General features: G+C 35.0%; 2 protein-coding genes across 4 annotated transcripts in view; one reads left to right on the top strand and one right to left on the bottom strand.

The window, feature by feature from the left end:
- LOC118274643 (methyl-CpG-binding domain protein 4-like) overlaps window positions 1-14,200 on the bottom strand; it is a 48,997-nt gene that overhangs the window by 9,057 nt on the left and 25,740 nt on the right. Inside the window, exon 1 of one of the 2 annotated variants that reach the window (XM_035592279.2) lies at window positions 7,747-7,894. The exons of the other annotated variant lie outside the window; for it this stretch is intronic. The gene's annotated coding sequence lies outside the window, so the exon portion shown is untranslated. Of the gene's footprint in view, window positions 1-7,746; window positions 7,895-14,200 lie in introns of those variants that run through there. 2 annotated transcript variants of the gene reach the window in all.
- The window catches only part of LOC118274642 (protein orai-2-like), a 56,849-nt gene continuing 50,565 nt past the window's right edge, over window positions 7,917-14,200 (top strand). For both annotated transcript variants that reach the window (XM_050696847.1, XM_035592278.2), the window contains exon 1: window positions 7,917-8,271. The gene's annotated coding sequence lies outside the window, so the exon portion shown is untranslated. The remainder of the gene's footprint in view (window positions 8,272-14,200) is intronic.

Here is a 14,200-nt window from a genome sequence, read left to right as displayed (position 1 = left end):
TATAGGAGGAAAAATCATGCATTTTTATCTTAGATTCATCTAATCAATAGACTTCATTATACACGGTGTAACAAAAAGGGGGTATACATATCAAGTGCTCGGTTTCTAGACAACGTATCAAACGATAAGGGAAGGGTTTTTTAAACTCATGTTTTCATGGAACGAAGTTATGAATTTTTCCAATACATAAAATTCTTGAAAGTGAACATCAAAATTAGGTAGATACAGGTACTAGGCGATCAGATTTACAGAAGAAATGTTTCGTAATTAGCGAGTGACCCCTACAGTATTGTGATACGTTTGTATGATGATTTAAAATCAAGAACCATGCGACACCAAGTATTTCGTACCAATTTTTTTAAACTTTTTTAAACTGATACTTTGTGTAGAGATTCTATTAAACCTGTATTCTTCAGTTCTTCTTGATGTATATGGGTATTTTGTTACACGCTGTATATACGTAATTACAATGTGTATAACTAAGAGAATGCTATTGTTATTATGCCCATAATTATCTATCCAATGGTGCATAGTAATCAATCCATTTATGACGTCACACTATGTTTTTTTTTCTTAGTGATAAATCTGTTTTATTATCGTTTTGACTTAATGTAACATTTTCTATTAATAGCGCTTTACTTTACACGTGTTTGAATGTTTTTATTATCCTGCTCAGACAGACAATAGTTTGAAAATGTTGAACTTTAGAAAAATGAAAATGAAACCTTAATGAAGGTTGTAAATATCAGTATTTTTTTTTTAGTCTCTGAATATCGTTTCTTTCTTATATCATATAAAACATATTGTACTTTTATAGATTTTTTGCCCAAATCCTTAGCTAGACCCAAACTGTATTAGACAGAGGTTGTCTGTTGTTGTTGTAGAGGGTGTCAGAGGTTGATGCCCGACTGAAGCTGCGAACTACCTAGCGGGTTACCAGAGCTCTGCCTCGAAGAGCAAGAGGAGGAGGTTTTTAGTCATTAAGAAGTCTCTCACTCTCTCTCGCCTCACCCAAGGCGGGAGAAGTCATAGGATGATTTTGCATCAGCAAAAATAAAAATAGACGCGTACTGTCTGGCTCTCCACTCTATAATTTTCTCATGGAAGACTGTGTTGTTTTACAACAACGTTTCTTACTTTCATTACAAAGAATTAATTGTTGTTTACCTGTTTCATAACTTGACTTATAATACCTAGAAACTAACTCACACACACCACTCACACCTAACTAGCTTGCTACTATATCCATCTCCAAACCTCCATTACAAGACACATGCAACGAAATAATCGAGTCAGTACGGTTAGAATCTCCCAATAACAACGTTAAAGACTAACCCACAAGCCGAGTGCGGCCGGCGACTTAACGCAGTAACTCTATTGTTCCCCGCGTCTGTAACCCAGCCTCGAGGTCACCCTCCCCTTTTTAAACGAGTACCATATACACAGTAATACATATTGACAACAGACTACTTCGTATTCCACGAATGTATTGGCAGGAATATGCTAGAAAATATGAAATAGGAGGCAAACGAGCAGACGGGTCACCTGATGGTAAGTGATCAGCGTCGCCCATGGACGCCCGCTCGAAGGAGTAAGCTCTTTTCTTTTTCTTTTCTTTGATTACAATTTTACATACAATTTTCGCTGATTATGCCGCTAGGTCAACAGGGTACGATTTCTGACCCTGAGAACTACTACTAACCAACTTAGCTTTGACAAATGTGCAGATGCAGGGACAGAGACAACAGACACAGCAGAATCTGCATGGTATAAATAACTATCTGTAAATTACGTACAACCAAGCCAGGCCAAGGTCGTAGATATACCAACAAAGAAATTGGAGACTAGTGGAAGCCAGTGATAACATACTTAAATACCTTTAGCTGATGAGAAAAAGGACTCACAAATGTACCCAACATAAGTACTCAGGCACCTACTACTTCTGCCTTGACATAACTAATGCCATGACACGTTCAATATTAAAACCATTATGTAACAGGTGTGTTAATGGAGTCATTTATTTTGCTATTGATATTAGGACGGACCTAAAATCGGTGCTTATGTGTCCCTTATAAAGTATACTAGCAGCTCTATTGTTTTAGCACCCGTTAAGGAAACTATTTGTGGGCTTGTGGGTCATAGACGGGCACAATGATTATTAAATTTCCCAATTATTTAGTGTTCAAAAGGATCTAAGCGTGTCCCCTTTAAAATTCTCCTGCAAACGTTGAATATGAGTAAAAAGTTTCACGCAGAGAGAAACGGAACGGTAGGGAGGGCATTGCCCTGTAGTGGGACGAACGCAATGAAAATAAATAAATAAAAAAACATACAAGGTACAGTAAAATTTATAAAAAGGAATATATCTAACAGAAAGGAATTTTAATTATCTCTTAAAACGAGTGGTAGAAAGATGTTTGATGAAGAGATAGTCCCTGAAGTATTTATTATAAACAAAGCTGTACTTATGAAAGGTCCTACAAAATGGCCAAAAGAACGATGAAGGTACGAACTCAAAAGTATTTAGAAACCAACTACACAATGGTAAAAGTATAATCAGGTCTATAGCTAAACACAGACTTACTGCCGCACTTAGAGGCATTTAATCATTACTTAAACTATTCCTTAGTAACGATTTTGTATCGAAAACAATTGCTAAGGACTGGGTTACCACCAAATTTAACCATTAAATTACTCTGAGTGTAGCAGTTATATAAACAACGTAACGATATGGTTAAACGCTGAATCCTAGTCCTTAGTCCCAAGTCGGGAAATTTAGTACTCCGTAACTCGGAAAGCGTTAAATATCACCCTCACCGGATTGTGAAGGGCAAATAGCCGTCCACGTTAAATACGGACACTCAGCCCAATGTGGTTAATAGTCAATGTCTATCCTAACTGGGAAAAGCCTAAGAGAAGCAATAGATAGTTTCTTTGTTCTCCCTTTCTTGAACTTAAATGTAATATTCGGTCGATCTTAAATGAAATATTCTATGCCATCTGCTCACCACTAAGGGACACACGACAAAGGTGTAAATAAACGTATGTATATGAATACGTTAGTTGTTATTCCGCCTATAAAATGCAGAGCTACACGCGCCGTAGAAAACTACCTTAATTGAATGAATGCCAACCTTCCGATCAATCGTTAGTCCCTCCGCATGTAATAAAAACTTATGTTTATTTCATGCTGCTTTTTTACTCTAAACTCGTCAATAATTCTTTTTGCAACGCTAACAATTTAAGCTTTAATAATATAATCACGCGGTAAATTCAACGCAGTCAACCATTTTCCAATTTTCATCGTCCGCGGACCTAAAGGGAAAACTGCGTCACTAGCACACGCCGCGTCGGCTGTTTCGATCTAAAGTATCGGAAACCATCACTTCATATTTCATACGCCACGGCCGACGTCCGCCCTCCACGGACCGAAGGCCGGGAATGAAAAACATTTCCTCGACAACAAGACTCTCGACACAAGAGCGGGAATGACCGCGCATGCGTGGTGGAAGCCTTTGAACCACGAGGTTCCAAGTGATGGAGTTACGCCATTCGAGGCGTATGCCTCGTTGTGTATGAGAGGCCCTGCGTCGCGCTTTCTTTGTCAACCAGTTTTGCGTAATAAATTGCGCAAAATTTTCTTTGTATGAAAGAAATGCTTCATTTACAGGTATCTACAGATCCAATAAAACGAACAAGCGTCTATTATTAAACCCCCTGATGATATGGAGGCCTAAGTAGGTAATAAAACACTTTTATTTTTCATGTGAATACCATCCGCATTGCGATCTACAAAGCTATTTATTAGTTTTGTTTCAATTAAAACCTCTATAATATTCTCTAACTAATTTCCATCACAATTTGATTCCGCATTGTCTACTTACTTGCAATAATAATGCAGTTCAACCAATGCACTGTTTTTTCTGCCAATGCAAGCGAGAATTCGATGAATAAATTCAATTAAGCACACTTTTTATCGAATTTAACTTCAGATAAAGAATGACGTATACCTTTAACACTCATGTTAAAATAAATCTCGTAAATTAACGTTTATTAGATTTTTTTTGTGCGAAACAACCGCCATTTTGTTAAGTCTTTGTGTTTATTTATTTACATAATTGAGCATTAAGCTACGGTGCTTTACTTAGTTGAGAATAAGTATGACTGTTCATATTTCAATGGCCGTCCGAGAATAGTAGCTGATGTAAAAACAAGTAAATAGTAGATACAAGTCGTTATTATTGGGAATGACTTGTAGGAACTTATTGTGTTAGCGTCAATTCATTGTAGAAGTACTTATAAGTACTTATAAGCAGCCGTGGATGATAGATAGTTTATTTAAAGGCTTGTAATTAGGTAGTATCTATGTGAATGTACGTAGTAGGTATGTTTTAAATGTTCTTTTTTTTCAATAAAGATGGCGTTTTTCCATAGCTTATATTATTTGTCCCACAGACAATGAAGAAGTATCAATCGATGAGAAGATCAATGGACTTGATTCACGACAAGCCAATAAAGAGTAGAATTTCATTGAATAGGGTAGATGACTAATTTTTATTTGAATGTCCGTCTTGTAGATTATTTTATAATATTGGACATGTATATTTTAGATTTTCTTACGGAAACAAATACTTTCGAAGAGATATGGATTTGAAATATCGCATGACGTCACTTCTTGGTACATTTTTTACGTAGAAATGACAGACGTGACGTCACGCGATATTTCAAACCTATATATTTTATAACTACGAGTTAAAATTGACAAAACAGCTTCAATCAAACACAAACACGTGTTTAAACTTTTATTAAGTCATCATTCTGTCTTTGTTACCCAAAGGAGTAACATTACGACAGAACCACTCTGAAGATCTTCAAGTTAAGTGGTATTAGAGTATGATGCGTAAAATAAACAGTCAAATATGATGACGTAAGCACCTAGAGCGTCTCAACAGTTTACGAGTTAAGTTTCATGTACGTAATGTAGACTAATAAATAAAATTGGTATGTTTGTTAGTAATATTGAAATAACAGCACTTTTAGAATCTGTCTGTCTAATCGTTTGTTCTGGCTATCTAATCTTTGAACTTGCTGGACCGATTTTAACGGGCCATCAATGAACTGCAACGAGCCGTTGGCCTGGAGATGTACCATGTAAAAATGGCTAAACTTCAAAAGGTTCCTAGTTTATTGTGTTCTATCTATAAAGTGTGGGATTTTTACCACACTAACACCTCCCGGTATATGGCAATAGGCTTACCAGATATTACATGGAACTTACTTATTATGTGCAGCTCCGCCTACCCCGACGGGGATAAAAGGCGAGACGATATAAAAAAACACCCTGGTAGCCATAATCTGCACATAAAGGAGGCATGACCGTAGTTTCTATCACATTGTGTATTGTATTATTGTCCTGTGAAATAACTAGACTGCCAATTAGCACCAGTCCCGACATTCACACTTTTTATTAGAAAAACTAGATCGCACAACTTGTATATCTCTCTCAATGTTTTCTACATCGTTAAGCTAATTAAGTGCGTACTTAGAGGAATGTTTACCAGGCAGCTGCTTGCTAACAAGTTGGATGTAAAAGTCAAGTGATGAAGAACGGGTTATACATATTAAAACCTTAGGTATGCTAGCCTACCTCTAGCGGTTTCACACGCGATGAATTTAGTTTATCTCGTAAATACTTCTGAAATCTGTAGGCATATCAGAAAGTAGTCTATGTTACTAAATTAATTGAAATATACGGCACGGTACTCACATGAAACTGTTCGAGAAAAGCTCTACTGGTTTCAAGTCATACCGGGACTCATATTCATTTGTTAATGCTCAATGCATACATATGAATAATATCCTTATTTTAGCATGTTTCAAGATGGTCCCTATCTGGTGAGCTTTCTAATGGTGGAATTTTCGAATTAGTCCAATAGTTACGAAGCCTAATCAATACAAATGAACAAACAAATAATTAAATAATTCCTCTTTGTTGTAACTGTCACGTCATAAGAATATGGCTATCCCGCTCAACTTGCATAAGTGTGAGCGAGAGATTTGATAAAAATGACTTATAATAGTTCGCACGTTTGTAACATGGTCCAACTATAGCTTGATATGCAGTTAAGTGCAAACAACCTTTCACAGTTGATGGGGATCCTCCATGGTGTTAATATGCAATGTTTTTTGTTTAATAAAATAGACCAAGGTGCAAATGTTTGACCTTTGTTTGCCTGTCTAGCGATTATAATAGTTGTCAGTTTTTTTACGTTTTTTCCACGTGCTAATTATATTATGGAGTTACGTATACTTACGTAATAAGCGTTTTAATTATTCTTCACATCGCTTTTAATATAATATATTTAACTTTAAATTCATAATATTAAAATTGTTTAAGAAGTGTAGACACAACGTTTTTCTTTATATAAGAATTGACTTGTAAGAAAATATGTATAGAATCATTCAGCAAAAAACATTTTTTTTTTTTCACTTACGCGAGATATTTCGAAAAGATGTAGACTTTTAAATACCACACTACAAGAAGCAAAAACCTCACAAAGGAGGTTTGCCAAAAATTATGCAAAAAGGCTATATTCACAAAACCCATAACATTAAATACATACACATACCTACATTCATATACCTAATACTATGGCATTGACCTCGGTTGGCTTGTGTTCTTCGTTAATGTGCGGAGATCTCGTGAAGATGTTTTTTAATCGTACCACCATAAATTGATGGGTATTTTACCCATCTTTCCCAGCGTTCAGTGCGAATCTTAAGCATGAGTTGCTGCATTCAATTTTGAGCTCTATTAGTTGAGTCTTAAGAGTTTACATTATCTACAAGCCTTATGGGTTTAAAATTTGGATTGGTTTCTGAAATATTATTCAATTCAATCTTCTCCCGCCTTGGTTAAAGCGAGAGGGAGTGTCAAACTCTTTCTGCCTAAAAACCAACCCATTCCTAGTTCCTACTCCTGCTTCGAGCCGGAGCTCCGACAATCCGTAGGTTGCCCATAACCCAGGAAATTACAATACAAGGCATCCGAAAAGCGTGACTAAAGACGATGGTGTCATTATTTCATTATTTGGCTTTTACTCCTATTACCGAAAACTCCTTATTTTTTTTTTATAAACATAATAAAACGATTGTCATTTGTCCAGTACGTTTTCAAACATCATTACGTGTGCATTATTGAAAATTTTATTTATAATTCCGTTTCAGCGCTTAGTCATGACTGAAGTATGTGGAAAATATTTTTCCAGTTAAAAGGCAAAAGGTTTTATAACTGTATTGATTGGCAGTGATACAGTAGGTGACTCAAGTCTTTAAGCAACAACTGTTCAAACATTTGATAAATATTTGTTCACAAACGTACCTGTTATGCCAACTACCAAGTACCAAGTGTAGGTACCAAGATACAAATATCAATTCTTTTTTACTTAATTCAATTGATGGACGTGCCTATTAGAGATTTGATCTAAACAACATTTTCGGTCGGAATTAGACAATTAGCAAAGAAACAGGAAAGTCCCGATGAAACGTGACTTCTTATTCAGTAATTATACACACTGATAATAGGAAAACTCTATCAAAAAGTCCGTTAACATGCAAAATCTTTGAAAAACTAAGGAAACATACCAACTCTTTAATTCCAAAGAAAATTTAGCACCTGTTAGCAAACATCTGATTCCAAGACAAACAAAGACGGTAAAATAAAGTCAATTATTGTTCTATTGTTACCAATCAGTTTTTCCGCGTGAATGCGACGGCGATTAAATGAAATTAATCGCGTGAGAGTTGACTCCACATGGCAGTCGGCGTGCTTTTCTTCGGCGGTGCCGCTAGAATCCAATCCACTTGCTTTATTGCGACCGGCTGCATCGCCGCGGCAGCACGCACGTTACTCCGCCCGCCTCCTGCGCGTTATACAACACCGTAAAATCGAGAAAAAAAATAAAAACAAAATACTGCCGATAGCATCGATAATGAATTCGATTCGCTCCGAACGACCGACAGCACACTAGTTTTGAAAAAGAACACTGTTTACAAAACGCTTTCCTCGATTTGCACGCGAGTGAATTGTATATCGAGTTAGTTTGAGAGTATCGAGTGTTGTGTTAGGTATCGACTATCGATGTTGCGATCGTAACGACGGTGAACTTGTGCTACGCTTCTGGAAGGTCAAGGAACACAGGTGGTTGATACACATGCGACATGCGATCGATATTATGATATTGTCGAACTATTTGTCTGATGCACCGAACGGTAAGTTGTTATTCATGGCTGTATATGCCTTTTGTTTAACTTGGTTGTATTATCATAGCAACAGCTGTCTTGAATAGTTGTTCTAATTAATTCTATTTAATATTTGTGGTCAATATACAATTTATATTAAACGTTTATGACAAGTATTACGTGTGGAGGTTTGTGGACCAAAACAAAAAGTATACAACCCATTCAATGCCAGGGGCATGTAATTCATTAAATGTAATTATAACCGCAGCTAAGATTCTTTGCAGTTTAAAAACATTAGGTATAACCCAGACATTCATAATTATGCATAACAAACTAAGTTTTCTTTAAAAATTCTCGACAATTACACGCGTCATTATAAAACGTATATTATTGTAATTATTTTACTTACAATATGAGCAATACTAATGATGATAAACTGGTATTGGATTGTCTAAGTATTGCATTAATTAGTTCTAGCTAGTAATACTTTATCTGTCACTTATCATTGTAATTTATGATATAGAATTGAAATAGAATATAGCATTACCTAAGACAATATTAAAACTAATGTGCGTGGTTCGTTACAATGTAAAGAGCAAATTAAACTGCAAGACATGTTTAACTGACTTTCAACTTAATTGCGAAATTATAAAGTTGCTAATTGTATCACAATGATAGAGTGGTTTGTTTAACATAATTCAATTGATTCTCTAGATAAATCTATGTAGATAGTTTCTCTAGAACTAGATAATTATGCGGATGTAAAATTTGTGTGAAATATTTACTTAAATTAAGGAAAATTAATGCAGCCAACACGGATACTTAAATAGGAAAGTAAAGTATTTAAAAAAAACATTTAAAAGAAAGACTTTGTAGGTAAGTATAGGATCTAGAAATGATAATGAATGCCTACCAAATCTCTCTATCTAAATATAACAGGGGTATCCAACCGCTTTATGGTCAAGGACAACTTTTATATAATTCTTGTTTGGCTAGGAACCACTATTACTATTTTTTTTTTTTTTGGTTGAGAGATTGAGATTTCTTCCAAGGTTATGGGATTTATTCTAATAAAAATAGTAACTTTTGGGTTATAGAAACTTGCTCCTCTCAGTTGTCTCCTCCTAAGTTTAATTCTAGCTTTGACTGTGGTATTTATTGGACAGAGATTGTTTTATGTATATTTTTTTTTTCATTGTGCGGATAATATTTTGTCTTCTGTGGACCAACGATTGGGCACCAATCATCTATATTCTAACGCTTCTGTTACTGATTGATTAACTAACCGACTGACAGACAATGCACAGCCGAAACTACTGGACCTAGGAAGCTGAAACTTGGCAAATCTGTTCCTTGGAGAGCATAGGGGAGCACTAAGTGAGGATTTCCATAATTCCAACGGGAATAGGAAAAACGGGAATCACCTATTCGTCCGTACGAAATCGCTGGCTAAAGCAAGTCAAAATGAATCACATAATACTCGCACCAGATATATTAATTCTACTGTAATGTATTGTTTTGTATTGTAGTGTTCTGTACCCGGAGGATTAAGAACTGATATAGAAAAACCTCGATAAATTAATTTACCTCAATCATAAGATGACGATGATGATTATGTCAATCCTTCAGGTGTCAGCATTGTCATAAAGATTGAGTTATATTTATGGCACCTATTTAAATCCGAGAATACTACAGAAGACAGTTTGCTGTAGGGCACAACTAAAATAAAATTGTTGTTTCGGGTCAGGTCAGTGCGATGCGTAAACTAAACACATTCAAAACACAGGAGATAATACTAGTGCTTGGAAAGTATTTAAAAATACTAGAACTTTTTTTTGATCACGGATCACCTGATGGTATGTAATCGGTGCCGTCCATGGATACCCCCGACACCAAAGATAGATTAAACGTTTCTGATACGATTACTCCTACAAAAAATTATATCTACTACAGACTTACCTATAATCAAAGCCATAATAAAATTCGTCCATATAAGGAATTCCCGTTCCTAATGCTCTATCATTAAGTTCCGTTTAAAACTTTAACTTATCTACGTGACCCTGAGCTGTTTACATGTAGATGTAATGGAGCGTCAATCAAGTTACTTATACCTGCTGAGCTATTGTTTGTTGACTTCCGAAGGCCTGGCTTCGTATCGATTAGGCCTCTTAGATGACATCATAGGAGATATCTTGACAGGTTTAGAAATTCACAATAAAATGGCAGTTATATATGGAGGGAAACAAAAAATGCTACCAGATTTTGGATTCGGTTAAGATTTCATAATAAGAAGATACCAATACAATGCAAAATTGTATCAGCCAATTCAACAGTATCTTTAAAAACAGCGTAAATTAATAGTTCCTATAAGGTCTACCATTTACAATGAAATTAATATAAATCGGTTCAGTTCTTTTAGCATAAAAGTATATAATAACAAAACATTTTTTCCGTCGCAATTTATTTATAATTTTATCATTAATCCGGATAAAATGTTGCCAAACTCGCCAAAGCACCTCAAACCACATAAAAAAAATATCAAACATTTGCGAATTGATACTGGTACTTTAGAATTTGATGGTCTCTCGATAAACTTGGCAACAAACAAGAATACCATATACTAAACAGGTTTATTTTTTACTCGCAGTTAAATCAGTAAATTTTAACCGACAGGTAGCGGTTTTCAAATCGTTTAATCAGTTGATACACGTGAGCTATTACATTTGGATTTTTAAACAGGTTTTTTAGGAGTTATAAGCCTATCGATTTGGTGTTTACTGACCGGAATCATAACCGATGTCAATGTCCAATTCAATCTGTGGATTAATCTTAAAGATTGATTTTTGCAATTCGTTGTTTGGAGTTCCGTCACACACAGAGATCGATCCTGAGATTTTGGATTAAGGGCGGTCATAATTTTCCGCTGTAGGCCGATCTCAGTTTTTAACAAAAACTCTAAGTGCTTTACAACTAATGTCAAAATTCGCTCTTAATCGAAAAATTTTTAATGGTTTTTTTTTTGCAATCGACAAGACGGAATTCCTGATGATAAACGATCAGCGCCGCCCATGGACACCGCCAATTGCACGTGTATCAACATGCGGTGTAAGTTGATTTTGAACAAGGTTTTTAATTTTTAAACCATTCATATTGGTGTTTACTAAAACCACTCCAGAACCTCATATGACTTCAGAGTCTCTTCTGTTCTAGTGTCCAACTAATATAAGTAGGTACACGACAATGAATAAGGAAAATTCATCATTGTTTCTCTATTAACCAACATTACTAAAATATACAGTATTCATTTACAAACACCTGATATATCCAATTAAGTTATTGATTCAATAAAACAGGAGGCCAAGCTTATTTGGGTCATTGTACGCTATCGACACGAATACAGACAGATTCATATAATTTCTACAAACTCAGTAATATTTTACTACGATCCCGTCAAACAATATAGTACCTATGTTATAAGCAGTGATAGGAATAGGTAGTGCTTATTAGCCTAAACTTTGAAGAACAGAGAAAAGAAACGGAGACTTCCTTAGTACTATATTTTTTCCAAGACAGCACTTAAATACATTAAAAAATATGTTATTTGGAATAAGTTCGTGAATAGACATAACATAACACAGACGTTACAACTATCAACTTTTCTGAACTAAGTAGTTTATATAAAAAACTAAAAAGGCAAAATAAAAATAAATATAGATATATTTATAGTATTTCTAAACAAGCCGATGTGCGGGAAAAATATAGTACTAAGGAAGTCTCCGTTTCTTTGCAGTTAGAAAATTATATGGACATTAAAAATAATCATATGCACAACACGTGCGCATTTCCTCGACACATTTCCTATAACTGTGATACGTTGTGTTGCTTAGTCATTCGTGGATATTAATAGCAACTTTACATACTGGTAACAGGGTTCATTTTTGCAGTTTTTTCTGTTAAATGGGGTACGTTTAATCGTGTGTATCGTTAACATACTATAATAAACTTGTTTAGTTGTCCTATAACTAATAGTATGTACTCATTTTCATTACGTTAGTGTACCGACTGTACCGAGTGTACTCAGTGCGTGATGGAGCGATGGCCCAGGGCGACAAGTTTTGGGGGCGCCAAGGTCTGAAGTTGAGTCTCTTGCCTCTCCTGGCAAACCGTTGGGGTCTCTTGCCTCTCCTGGTGCAAACCCTCAGAACCATAGGCGTAGCAAGGGGGGGGGGGGTTCTAGTTAGCATAGTACATCCCCTGTTTGGCAAAGGTCTATGACTACTTATGAATCTGTTTATTACATATTACATAAATTGTTTTTTATCGAAGGTTATTTTTTGTCACACATTTAATGGGTCGACTTTCTTGAACCCCCCCCCCGATACTAAAACCTGGCTACGCCTATGCTCAGAACTGTGGTCTACGCTCTGTGCATAAGGAAAGATGAAATACTTAGATCAGCAAACTAACACTTTATATTGCTTCCCTCAAGTGGGCGCCACAAAATTTTCGCCCGGGGTATCATTGGGCCTTACGCCGGCACTGAGTGTACTGACATTACATTAGTACCTACCTAATGCTATATTATTAATTGATATGAACATTTAGATGTTCGGTGGTAAAATCCATGGATAAGGCACCTTATAATGCTTTAACTACAAAACTTAGCTTATACTTAATCCTGCGATTGATTTGTAGATCCGGAAATTAGGTATTGCTACAACACACGTCTCTACTTAAACGATTAAAAACTTTATTTACGTTTTAAGATTTAATCATTTTATTATTATTTATTTTATTAGCTATTCAATGTTAAAATACAAATTATCGTATTTTTTCTTTATTAATTGACGTTACAGTGACTCATACAATTTTACATTAGTCCTTTCATTATTATTGCTTGAATGAATACAGAGAGAAGTCTTATGTGTAATTAATAAATAGGTATCTTATTATGACCTAAAGATAAGTTTTTTTTTTAAATGGTCAGACCAAGACCGTCTTTTATGTGCTTCTGGAGAGACTTTTGACACTTTATTGTGCTTTAGGTTTTGAAATTTGTATTACCATACACTCAATCTAAGTTTTCTAGGAATTCTTAAGAATTTAATTATTCAGGATCTTGAAACGGAAACCGGCATTATGATTGATTTCAAACTAGATAACAGAACAATTATACATTATCATACATTCATTCATTCATTCATACATACACGTACATTATGACTTTATGAGTCTTATTAATTACCTATGTTTCATTAATTACGATCTACTCCTTAAGTTTCAACGTTTTAATGAAGAAGGAAATATTAGTATTCTGTTGTAATTATTTTATTACACATTTAATGGAGAGCAGCTAGGTTTATTAAGCCTGAAGATGTATTGTAAACTTGTTTGTAGTTCAATACATACAAAAAGCTTTAAAATTGCGTACTCTGATCCGCTGAACTCTAAATATCGAAATGAACACGCGTTTTAACCAACTTTAAAAGGAGGTTTTCAGTTTCACCTATATGTATGTTTATGCGCGATAATCTCGCGTTTGGATGAACCGATTTTGAGCATAGTATTTTTTAGACCTAAGAGAAAAATGATTTACTTAGATATCTTTTTTTATACTCGGCTAGTAATCCGAGTAAAAAATGAAGGAACTATAAATTTTGAAGGTGGTTCCTGTTTCTTAAAAAAAGTTTTAGTAAATTTTAAGACTGACATTATGCCGATCAGGAAATCTAATCTTGAACACCTTGCTTTGGTGACCACTTCACCAACGGTCAACGAGACAGACCTGTTATTTCCAAATAATTAATTACGTTAATTTCCAAAATCATACCATGTTATGTACAGAATATAAAAAATAAATACATATAAGTACGAGTACAAAAACACGCAACAACTCAAGGGTTTGCTTAGCTAATGAATAAGTGTTGAAAAACTCTTCAAGATAAATAAATCTTCATAT

Source organism: Spodoptera frugiperda, chromosome 11, assembly GCF_023101765.2.
Source record: "Spodoptera frugiperda isolate SF20-4 chromosome 11, AGI-APGP_CSIRO_Sfru_2.0, whole genome shotgun sequence".
In the NCBI taxonomy this organism is placed as follows: domain Eukaryota; kingdom Metazoa; phylum Arthropoda; class Insecta; order Lepidoptera; family Noctuidae; genus Spodoptera; species Spodoptera frugiperda.
The sequence above is the reverse complement of the archived record's forward strand: the minus strand, read 5'-3'. Positions and strand labels throughout refer to the sequence as shown.